The sequence below is a fragment of the Aedes aegypti genome, chromosome 1 (genome assembly GCF_002204515.2).
Source record: "Aedes aegypti strain LVP_AGWG chromosome 1, AaegL5.0 Primary Assembly, whole genome shotgun sequence".
Taxonomy (NCBI): Eukaryota; Metazoa; Arthropoda; class Insecta; order Diptera; family Culicidae; genus Aedes; species Aedes aegypti.
In genome coordinates this window covers 50,911,703-50,921,277 of record NC_035107.1, presented here as the reverse complement: position 1 = coordinate 50,921,277, position 9,575 = coordinate 50,911,703, and the positions used below count along the sequence as shown (strand labels likewise).

The window sequence follows — 9,575 nt, the reverse complement described above, 5'->3', positions numbered from 1 at the left end:
TCCATATCAGGTTTTATTGAGTCAATCAGTATGTTCCAGTTATTTCTTGAAGCTTTTCGTATGAGTTGTTTTAATTTAGCCTTTGCATTTTTGAATTGTATCAGATTTTCGTAGGTTGGATTTCTGAAATATTTTGTTAAGAGAAAGTTTTTCATTTTTAATTGTTCTTCAATCTCTTTATTCCACCATGTTTTGGAAGTTCTATTGTTGTTTTTTAAATATTTAGATTGGTCGATTTTTTCTCTTATAATAGGTAAAATTTTATGTTGATCGGTTATTGTTTCCACATCAATTTCATTGATCATTTTGATTGCTTTTGTTTTGTTAATACATTCAATTTGATAGTTATATTTTTTAGCAGAGTTTAATATTTCAAAAGATATAATTCGGTGATTACTCATAATTTCATCAAAGTGTATATTCCATTCAATTTTATGTGCTATATCTGATGATGCAAATGTTAAGTCAATGGTTGATGGAGTTGTGTTTGGTGATTTGATTAATGTAGGGGAACCGTCATTCAAATTAACTAAAGCTGTATTTTCTAATAGTTTTTCTAATAACTCTCCTCTTGGACAATTATTTTGTTTCAAATTCCAGGTTTGGCTATGAGCATTGAAGTCTCCAGCTAATATTGTTGGTAATTCTGATTTTTCAATTATTTCTAGTAATTTTGTTAACGGGTCTTTAATGTCTTGATTTCTTATAGGGAGTGGAGGTATATATATTGAAATTATTAAAAGAGGCTTTTCTGTGTTTAATGTTTTAATGGCTATTGCTTCCAATGGGCTTAAATCTGGCAAATTAATTTTTTTAAATGTTATTTCATTACGGACTAGTATACCTACGCCTCCGTAACCGTTATTTCTTAGTAATTTAACAAATTGAAATCCTGCAAATTTATATTCTTCATTAGGTTTAATCCAAATTTCTTGTAAAAGAGCTATATCAATTCTATTTGTATTGAGGAAGTTTATCAGTACTTTACGAGTGTCAGAGGGACGAATACTAGTTATGTTATGTTGCATAAATTTTAAATTCCTGTAACTGTCCATGCTGTACTTGCTGGGTTGGCCTGACCTTTCATAACTTCCGATTCAATTATCGACTTAATTTGATCGCTTATGTTAATCAGTAGAATGTCGGTGTCAATAGTGTCTTTGTTGTTCTTAGATTTATCTGCGTGTTTGAGGATGGATTTCTGTATTGCGCTTATCTTGTTTATGATTGTAGTTACTTCGGACGGTTTTTCCTGCGGTTGTTTCAAATTGTATCCTGTTTTGTGAATTGTACCTGTCAGTGAGTTTTGAGATCGGGTTGTTGGTCGGGTGTTGTTACAGTCGTTTCCTGTTATGGGGGGAAATTCTGTCAATGATTCCAGTCTGCCTTGTAGTTGTTGTGGTTTTGGGAATTTATTTGATGCTTCAATGAAGGTCAGTCTCTCATTAGCCATAACGTAACGAATCTTGTCTTGGCGAATCCTTTCCGGGCAATTTTTGTCCGTCACTCTGTGCGTCTGTTTGCAGTGATAGCAATTAGTCGGATTCGTGCATGTCTGCTTGTCATGTTCAAGACCACAGTTTTCGCAGCGGTCATTCCTACTCTTACATGATTTTTGTCTGTGTCCATATCGCCAGCACTTATTACACATTTTTATGGGGAAGATGTAAGCTTCCACCATCGCCGCTACCCCGTAAATAGCAACATTTTCAGGTAGTTCTTGTCCCGCAACAAAAATTTTGATTGTGTACGTCGGTATCAATTTTTCGTCCTTCATCCTTTTGATTCGTTCCACTTTCGTAATTTTCTTTTTGCCTCCAGTCTGAATGTTGCTTAATATTTCATCGTCGGTCAGCGAAGGGGGGACATTCCTAACGATACCTACGGATTCCTTCAGCATGTTAGGTACGTATGTCTTGAATTTGAATTCTTCGGTCAGTAGTCTTGAATTAATCAAATCCTCTGCGTCTCTCGGTCGATTGAAGGAAATTCTGTATCGTCCTTGTCCTGCGAATTTCAACTCCTTGTAGTTTTTTATTCCAATATTATGCAGAATTTTGGCCATTTCCATCGTGTGCACTGGTTTGTCATTTGGATTGTCCCTCTCAATGAAGAAAACTGTATCTGTCGTATTCTTGATCCAGTTTTCGCGGGTCGTGTACTTGTTTGTTTTCGGGTCCTTTTTCATATTCCTTCTGTTTTCCATTCCAGTTGCTTCATTCAGTTTGTCTGTTTCATTTTCTTCTGTCCCATCGACGTTCATTTTGTTTGTCAGATTGGTCGTCATTTCTTTTCGTTGTACCATTTCCGTTCCTTTGTCAACCTTACAGGTTTTTGCTTTTTGACTTTCGATAATTTCTTCCAACTTTCGTCTAACTCCACATTTCATTAATCCGTCTTTTATGTCGTTCTTACCTGGGAATGAGTCCTGGTTTACGCCATATTGGTCCTCAAACCCCAAAAACTCACTATCACTTGAGCTCATCCACTGAAACTTAACCTATATTTACACCACTTATCACTAAAATTAAACCTAACCTATTCTAGCTGATTTTTTTTTCTCTAGGATTTCTGAATTCAAAGATAATAAAAGTTAATGGATATGTTTAAAAAAAAACGCGAAACTCAAATAATCAATTCAATCATGAACAATTCCACCAGGTCCGTCCCACTCGGGCTCAGATTGGGTACCACTTCTAGTACTGCATTTGGTCCCTCGGTAGTACAAAAGGTACCCAAGTTTGACAGATCGCAGTACACTTTGAACGGCATTCTAGATTACCTTATGAGCCATAAAATTTTGGGCAACTGCAAGGGACATGGGGGTCTTTAATTTGTCTTTGATTCCACCACTTCAATCAAAAATATTAAAACTCTCTGTTTTTTTCCAAAAACCGCGTGTCCGCGAAACAAGCTCAAACAAGACCAGCTTCTACTTCCCGATGTTGTTGCTATGAACGTTAACGCGAGAATGTACTTTAAATTTGGGAACGAATCCTCCCTTTTCGCTAAATTTCATTGATTGATAACAGAAGAAATCAAAACAGTGACGACGAACAACGAACGACAATCTTCGGGAATTCGAGTAGACTCGGGTTTCCAGGGTTGAACTCAAAATTTGTGGAACAGTAAGACCATAGACATATAGTAAATACCAAGACGTTGTGCTCAGTAATAAATTTGATTTCTCGAATAAAAATTTGCAATAACCTAAAATAAAATACAGTTAAACCTTTATGTGTCGATGTTCCATTACTCGATATCGACTCATGGAACCATACTAAAAATCAAATTTACTATGATGGTTTCCTCGAACAGCTTTCCATAGCATTGCTGTTCTATAACTTGATGTTTCCATGAGTCGATGGTCCCTTCAATATCGACTCATGGAGGGATGACTGCAACAATTAATTGAAAATGTTGAAAATAGAAATAAAAAACCATAGAAGAAGAATGTCGCTAGCGTCGCTGTAGGAACATCTTTTGTTGACGGAGATAGACGGGGTTATAAATGTCAATGAGAAAATGTATTGTGCTCTGCGAGATAAATCCACGTAATGCGATTATCTGAAATTGTCGATATACCGTCGCAGTGATTATGAAAATCACCAAATGTTTCAGATTTAGTAAATTTGAAACATTTGCGTCCTTGACGAATGAAAAAATCCAAGCCTACTTGAATTTTGACGTTGCGATTGAATTGCGCGCATATCTCCTGCGCGTTACCGCCGCCGCTGGATGTGGATTTAAAATGAGCGCCGCAATATGCAATTTGACACTTATGTACCCAACATGTTTCTGAGCGAGAACAAAGAGAACACCGGCGACATTCGTCCTCAATAGTTTTTTACCTTTATTTTATAGAACGAAGTCACAACACAAATTTTCAAAAGCACTACCCGGATAAAAAATACAATACAAAAACAATATAACGTATTGAAACAGTGCCATTCAATATATTGGAAATACAATACAGTATATTGTAAAATGACAATACAATTACAGTACAATAAATTGTTTTGAACAGTTCACTGTATGGTATATGAGATTTTTGCAATATAATGTATGGGTGGTTAAGTATCGTAACAATACAAATATAGATATTTTCTCATACAAACATTTTGAAAATACAATACGATATATTGTTCATGTATTGTCTTGATAAGCAATTCGTGTATTGTTGTACAATACAAAAACAATTCAACAAACTGTATCATGGTTGCATTCGTCGTTACAGCTAATGTCAAGTGACTTCTAAAAAAGTACTTATTTTGACTTTTTGAATATTTTCCACCCAACATTTCTTGCTTTTTGAACTTGTTTTTTTTATTTCTTTCAGCAAAGCTACATAGAAAAAAGCAACAGTTGTTTTACGCGAAAATAGGAATTTGACCAAAATTGTAAGGTATAAAACCAATTAAAAACAATATAATGTTCTGTTACAATATATTATATTGTTTTTGAATTGTATATCCAAACATGAATAATATTGCTTCGACATTCAATTACAATACGCTGTATTGTATCCAATATGTTATATTGTACATTAATGGTTTATTCCATTCACTGAATGATACGTTTTTATCCGGGTAGACATGAGAACCAAACAGCGCTCCACGTTGAAAATTTATCCTATTGGTCACCACCAGCAAGGAAGTAATTTGATTGATTAATGCTGAATGGGGTGGGTGGGTGTCCTCGTGATGTTACGGCTCATACGAAATTTATAACATATTCATACAAAAAGCGTTACGAGAAGGTGGGTGGGTGACGAAAAAGGCCATTTTTGGCGTTATGAAATTTGTATATCCACAAATTTCTTTACGCCAAAAATGGCCTTTTTCGTCACCCACCCACCTTCTCGTAACGCTTTCTGTATGAATATGTTAAAAATTTCGTATGAGCCGTAACATCACGAGGACATACGATATACGAAATGCTGATTCATAGTTCGGAAAACGTGTCACTGGATTTTAGCTCTTATGTATTCTTAATGTGAGAGTGATTTCTAAAACCCGCGAGGGATAATAAATCTACAATAATGGGAGGTATGCACTTCAAAAGAAACGTTAACGCCTATCTCGATGCTTAGAAAATTTCTAAGGTCAAGAAAAGCATTTTTCTTCGTAGTATTGCGCAGTTCCCACCTTATTGGACCCCGCACTTCAGAGGAACTTTGGGTATGGATCCATTGGCTTGGAAACATATTTGGAACCACTGCTTGGTGACCTTCGAAGTGCGATACACAACTTTCCCAATAATCCATTTATCAAAGCAAAGCACAATACGCAGTTGAAAAGAAATGTAATTTCAAATGGAGCTCACTGTAGAAAATTTCTTGACCATTTCTTCAGCAGAAATTTTTACTTTTCTTGAGCGGAATAGCATACTTAGCTTTAAGAATGAAGTGAAGAGGGAGCAAAACTGCGGTCATTCTTTTCTCAGAGGAAGGTCTCTTGTAGTTTTGAACAAATTAGCATTAGTATTAGGGCCCATTCACAAATTTCATAACGCTGAAGGGGTGTCCCCATGATGTTACAGCTCATACAAAATTATAGAAATATTCATACAAAAAGCGTTACGAGGGGGTGGGTGGGTGTCCAAAATGACCATTTTCGGCGTTATGAAATTTGTGAATCAACCCTTAAGCATTTTGCACAAATTTGTAAGTCCTAGACCATTGTATGAGGGTTGCCCCTTCCCGTCCGTTACCAAAGTCAGAAATTTGAGACTAACTTCTAACTCTTGGACAAGATTTACGCATCCTCCAATAGTCGAGAGCTGTCCTGGCTACATCCTTGCGAAAGCTGGGGAACGGGAAAGCATGGTTGTTTGAACACATACTTAAGAAAGATGCAGAGAACTCTACGACCTCTCAAAGCAATTAAGACATGCTGTGGAATGTTGATGGAAAGGGTAGTGCCATAGGATACGTTCGGTAGACACTCTGGCCGGCAAATGTTTAATATTTACGCATTGTGATTATACGCTGCTGATCAGAACAAACTTACCAAATTCCTTTTTCAAAACTCCTCTACACGATTAAAAAATTTCATACTAGAAAGCTAAATAGTCATACTAAAATGATATTCGATCTATTTATCCAATGTGATGCATATCTTAAGATTAAGCCAGTCATAGTATAAACGGCGTTTATCAATCGTAATGCACATTACTCTTTTATTTCTATACTGCCAAATGCTTTTGTTTGCGTTCAAAATCTCAAAGAAAAAATATAAAAAGATACGAAAAGGCAATTGAATATAACAACAAAATTTACAATAATTTATTAGATCAAGTAATTTGGTCAAAGATACATTATATCAATATTTACGGAAATTTTGCGTAGCTTGTCGATCCGCACAAACTGCTGCCTGGACAATTTGGAGTCATCCTCCTCCTGCTGTTCGGTTGTTATTCCATGTTTTCAGCTAGCAGTCGTAAAGCCTCCAAGGATCAATTGTTGGTTGCATTCTCCTGATGCCACGACTGAGTTACCGGGAAATCTGAAATTGGTCTTAAAGATTATAATAAGTTCGGTAGGCCGCTGCCTGAAAATTATTTCTTGACTTACCATGTACCCGCAGGTGAGCCAATTTGTCACTGCAATATGTCTCGCAAGTGCTCAATAGCAGCAATCATTCGATTTATTTATGTAAACTAAATAAAAACTACTGAATCACACAAAAATTTGACAAATTTGTAGACGCGGGAAAATAGTTCCTCGTAGAGAGAGAATATAATAAAATATGCAACAGAGAAAAACAAACAAGTCCAAAGAGTAGCATCTGTCAACGTAAATGTAACGCCAATAATAATTTACGAAAATGCGTTGGAAAGTATAAACTAATATGACAAGCAAGGATTAAAAATCTCAAATGTAGTAGATGTAATCATTAGTACCCTAACTAGTATTTTCGTATTTCTCCGTGTACAATCAGTCGCTCTTAAGCACTGCCCATCAAAAAGCGTGCACCGCACGAAAAACCGACAAAAAACTGCAGTTCATAATCTACTTTATCGATTCTACGAGGTGATTCATTAAGGACTTGTGTAGTAATCCTTCATAACAGAGATTCGCGGAGGCTGACATTTCTGTCAAAGTGTGAGCCAATCGAACAGCGAGAGTTGTCAAAGCGTGAGCCAAACGAACATGCGTTATGTTTGTTTTGAAATTTCCTTGAGGAGTAATGTAATCCGCTTGAAATTTTTTCGGTAAAAAGTGTTTTGCATAAAGCAAAATATATGATATATTTTCCTTTTTTGAAGTGTTGTCAATACGATATTTAGTCGTTGATTTTTCTGCTGTATATTAGTTTGAAAATGTAGCTCAGAGATTTATAACGATACAAAATACACTTTTACCAATGAGGAAGTCATGTCCGTGTTACAATATTATTCTCGACGGCGAGCAAACTCAGCACTGCTGGTCTGCTGCCAAATCATTACATTTTACTTCCGCGTATCTCTCATATAAAGGATCACTAGACTTGTGCAGTCTCAGTTTTCATCCAAATGAGCTCAAATTTTGGGAGGACACTCAGAATTTGATCTAGAATCGAATGAGCGGTGTGGAGCAAAAACGATTTTTGAACCACTCCAGTGTCCCAACGTTGTTACGACTCATACAAAAATAGCAGACTATCAATACAAAAAGCGTCACGAGCAGTGAATCAAATTGTCATCAAAACAGATGAAAAACAAGCAACAAAATAAGCTCGCTCACAACCGTTTGTCCTAACTGTTGCGGATTGGGATACAATCAAGAGCAAAATTGTCATGACAATCACAGGGCGCAACATTGTTGCAATCTTTTCAACTCGCGAATTATCAGTTATTTTAAACATAAAACCAAATTTGTTTTATGGATGCTGTTTGATAATGTGTCAATGTTTACCAACATGGAGAAAGTTCCCGAAAATTGCATTGCGAAGCTCAAAAAATCGCTTCGCCTGTTGTGGTCGATCATTGTCATATTCTGTTCAAGTGGTGATAATCAGTTATTGCGGAATGAAATTGTTGCAACAAAAATTGGAGGTGACAATGTCTTTGTTGCTGCGGATTGGGTGACAATTGATTCACTGGTCACGAGGGGATGGGTGGGTGTCCAAAATTGCCAATTTTAGCGTTATGAAATATATGAATAAACCCCTTTCGTGTTTCTGAGTGTTCACAGAAATCCAACAACCTGAATTTGCCCCTTTTGAAATGTGACGCAAGAGCTCTACACGGAGAACCGAAACAACTCAAATTTAAGTCTTTTTCATTCATCTTGACAGCTAAGTGGAATGATTCAAAATTGAGTTGTTTGCAATGTACCTAATTATGAGTCATTCCACTAATACATTGAATTGAGTGATTTTAACTGTTTTACAAAGACTGTATTTTGGATTAAAAGTACCCAATACCGAGAGTTGTGCAGAAGCTGATTTTTTAAAATAATTAAATAGGTGATTTCTTTATGTTGTTAATTGTTCCCTACACATATATACAACACTGACAAACTACACTTTATTTGCTCTTAAATTAAACTACAAAAAATATGTCCAACAATCTTGATGAAATGCACAGTTGTGCGAATCTGCTCCAGGTACTCCGTGTGCTTCCGTTTTTAGGGTCTACCGGCAGGACATTCCTTCTTTACGTCCATCGTTCGGAGGCTGTATTGCTGGGAAAAATTGAGGTTAAATATATCGTGGCGTAGATAAAATGAAAAAACAAACTTACACGGATAAATATAAACATTCTAAATAGCTTATTTGTCATACTAAAACCATATTCGGTCTATTCAGCCCAAGGAATGCATTTATGCATTTTATACTTTGCTAGTATAATCATTATTTATTTTAGCTGATGCATATCCGGCAATAATGCGTCTTATGATTAAAGGCTCGGTATTATCAATCATGCATATAAAAACCACACTTATATTTATAAACAAATCCATAATAATGAGACTAGAACACAAATGAAACAATTTGATGGAAATATTTATTTTTCTAATAAACAATCATATTTTACGTGCACTCCTCTCCTTCCGTCGATGATCTTATACATCAGTCTAGTTTTTCGTAAGTGATTGGTTTCACGGGGCTCCTGAAGCTGAGACGTTGGCTGGCTCGGTTTGGAAGCTCTTGAGCTGAAAGCATGGGTAGAATTGGAGGGCGCTCCTTCAAAGATGTAGATTCTTGATCTGCCGATGAAACTGCCGGGCTGCGTATTGAATTCAGATTGGGAACGATCCGGTTTTGGCAGTTCAGCAACTTGTTTTTCAACTGTTATTGTGGCCAATCCAAGAGCCAGCCACATTTTGAACGATCGGATGGCTGGCCGTCGAGTTCTGCTGAATTTGGATGACTCCATTTCTGGCTTCCGTGGAACTAAAAAGATGAAAAATTTCCTTATAAATGCTTGTCGTTGAAGAAAAATATGTTATCAACTTACCGTTCGCCTTGTAAAACATGCCGCCAATCCAAATTTGTTTTAATAAATCTGTACAGTCGAACGAAAATTTACAAACTTGATTTTTTTCACGAGAGAGCCATTACTTGTAGCTCATGGCGAGATTGAATAAA

General features: G+C 36.3%; 1 protein-coding gene across 2 annotated transcripts in view; it reads right to left on the bottom strand.

The window, feature by feature from the left end:
• The window catches only part of LOC5573512 (vacuolar protein sorting-associated protein 16 homolog), a 42,839-nt gene extending 39,756 nt beyond the window's left edge, over positions 1-3,083 (bottom strand). For both annotated transcript variants that reach the window (XR_002501025.1, XM_001660865.2), the window contains exon 1: positions 2,985-3,083. The gene's annotated coding sequence lies outside the window, so the exon portion shown is untranslated. The remainder of the gene's footprint in view (positions 1-2,984) is intronic.
• Positions 3,084-9,575: the final 6,492 nt, after the last annotated feature.